The sequence below is a fragment of the Tiliqua scincoides genome, chromosome 6 (genome assembly GCF_035046505.1).
Source record: "Tiliqua scincoides isolate rTilSci1 chromosome 6, rTilSci1.hap2, whole genome shotgun sequence".
NCBI lineage: Eukaryota > Metazoa > Chordata > Lepidosauria > Squamata > Scincidae > Tiliqua > Tiliqua scincoides.
In genome coordinates, this window is record NC_089826.1 from 5,946,140 (window position 1) to 5,948,593 (window position 2,454).

The window sequence follows — 2,454 nt, forward strand, 5'->3', positions numbered from 1 at the left end:
CGTGCCACTTTTTATATACAGAATCTTGAACGTGCCACTCCAACTTAATTTGGCCCTCTGCGGATCTAGTAGTTGGCAACCTTCAGTCTCGAAAGACTATGGTATCGCGTTCTGAAAGGTGGTTCTGGAACAGCGTCTAGTGTGGCTGAAAAGGCCGATTCGGGAGTGACAATCCCTTCCACACTGGGAGCAAGTACAGTCTGTCCCTGGTCTGTCTCCCTGGCTATGGGCCTTCCTTCTTTGCCTCGGTCTGTTGGCCAAGTGTCTCTTCAAACTGGGAGAGGCCATGCTGCACAGCCTGCCTCCAAGCGGGCCGCTCAGAGGCCAGGGTTTCCCACTTGTTGAGGTCCACTCCTAAGCCCTTCAGATCCCTCTTGCAGATGTCCTTGTATCGCAGCTGTGATCTACCTGTAGGGCGCTTTCCTTGCACGAGTTCTCCATAGAGGAGATCCTTTGGGAATCCGGCCATCATCCAACCCTGCACATCCCTGATCTTGTCTGATCTTGGAAGCTAAGCAGGGTCAGGCCTGGTTAGTACTTGGATGGGAGACCGCCTGGGAATGCCAGGTGCTGTAGGCTTATACCATAGTCTTTCGAGACTGAAGGTTGCCAACCATCATCTCTACGGATCTAATTGGGTGGTTTCACCAGCCCATGTGATCTGCCAAGCCTTTGCTTGGCTCTCTGTTCCCCACCCTGGGCCTTGTTGCTCCTTTTCTGGGCTTCAAGCTGGGAGAAGCACCATGAACTTGCGACCGTGGAGCCCTGTGTTGGCTGGTGTGGCCGGGACAGGCGACTTTTCATGTGCCACGTAGGAAGTATCCACTAGTGGCCTGTGTGCTGCAGGTTGGCTACACCTAATCCAGGGAATCGACCTCTAGGATGGAGGCGGAAAATTGTGGTGGCAGCCAGACATAGTGATAGGCAATCCCCCCCTCCCCAATTGGCTAGGAATAATGCTGGGTGAAAGAGGCCGGCCAAGATGGGAACCCAGGGAAAGGGAAACTGGGAAATGCAATTTTCCTAATTGAGATCTGAAGTCAGCAGTATGGAAGCCAGACACTTTGGAAACTACATGTCCCAGTAGCTTCTAGGGTACCTGACATCTCTACTAAGAACATTAGGTGCCCCCTGAGAGAATTGGGGTCCCCAATATCTGGAACATTAGTAGAACCCTATTCACTGGGGGCAGGAGAGACAGCCCTTCTTTCCTGCCATTGCCATTGCTATATTGGTAGCAGCAGCCAAGTAAATGAGTGGAGAGGAGCAAGACGGAGGGAGATCTTCTTCTCTGGCTCATACGATTGCTTGACATGGAAAATAAGGAGATGGTCAAAACTGAAATATGGTCGCGTATTATGAGCATGACAAGTTGCTCTTCCAAACTGGGGAATTAGGGAGTTTGGAGCATCAAGCCCAAGCCTCTTCAGCACCAGAGGCAGCTCCCAATTTCTCCACCCACTACCAGCACACCTGTTCTTCACCATCACCAGCTCACCTCCTCTGCTTCGGTAGTTCCTCGTAAACAGGCTGGGTGGGAAGAATCCTGAGGGCAGAACTTCACTCCACTCCCAGGCTCCATCTGATCTGTTTACAAGAAATGGCAGGAGGAGAAAGGAAGTGAAGATGTGGCAGTGGGCTGGTGGTGGAGACAGCAGCATCCGGCTTCACTGCTGTGATCCTCAGCAGCAGCACTGGAGGATGAGGAGATAAGCCATGCCTCCCCCATGCTCCAAGGAGAACGCGTGAGAACAGGATGGGGCAGTAGCAGGACCAGCCCAACAGCTCCTGACATCTGAGGTGGCCATTGTTCTAGCTCAACACTCTGCTCCTCCATCTCTCTGTGCCCCTTTTCCATCTCGTATGATCTCGGAAGCTAAGCAGGGTCAGGCCCGGTTAGTACTTGGATGGGAGACCGCCTGGGAATACCGGGTGCTGTAGGCTTATACCATGATCTTGGAAGCTAAGCAGGGTCAGGCCTGGTTAGTGCTTGGATGGGAGACCGCCTGGGAATACCGGGTGCTGTAGGCTTCTACCATGATCTGGGAAGCTAAGCAGGGTCAGGCCTGGTTAGTACTTGGATGGGAGACCGCCTGGGAATACCGGGTGCTGTAGGCTTCTACCATGATCTGGGAAGCTAAGCAGGGTCAGGCCTGGTTAGTACTTGGATGGGAGACCGCCTGGGAATACCGGGTGCTGTAGGCTTCTACCATGATCTCGGAAGCTAAGCAGGGTCAGGCCTGGTTAGTACTTGGATGGGAGACCGCCTGGGAATACCGGGTGCTGTAGGCTTCTACCATGATCTCGGAAGCTAAGCAGGGTCAGGCCTGGTTAGTACTTGGATGGGAGACCGACTGGGAATACCGGGTGCTGTAGGCTTATACCATGATCTGGGAAGCTAAGCAGGGTCAGGCCTGGTTAGTACTTGGATGGGAGACCGCCTGGGAATACCGG

General features: G+C 53.4%; 1 pseudogene; it reads left to right on the plus strand.

Annotated features, from left to right (window-relative positions):
- Window positions 1–460: 460 nt before the first annotated feature.
- Window positions 461–579, plus strand: LOC136656209 (5S ribosomal RNA; annotated as a pseudogene).
- Window positions 580–2,454: the final 1,875 nt, after the last annotated feature.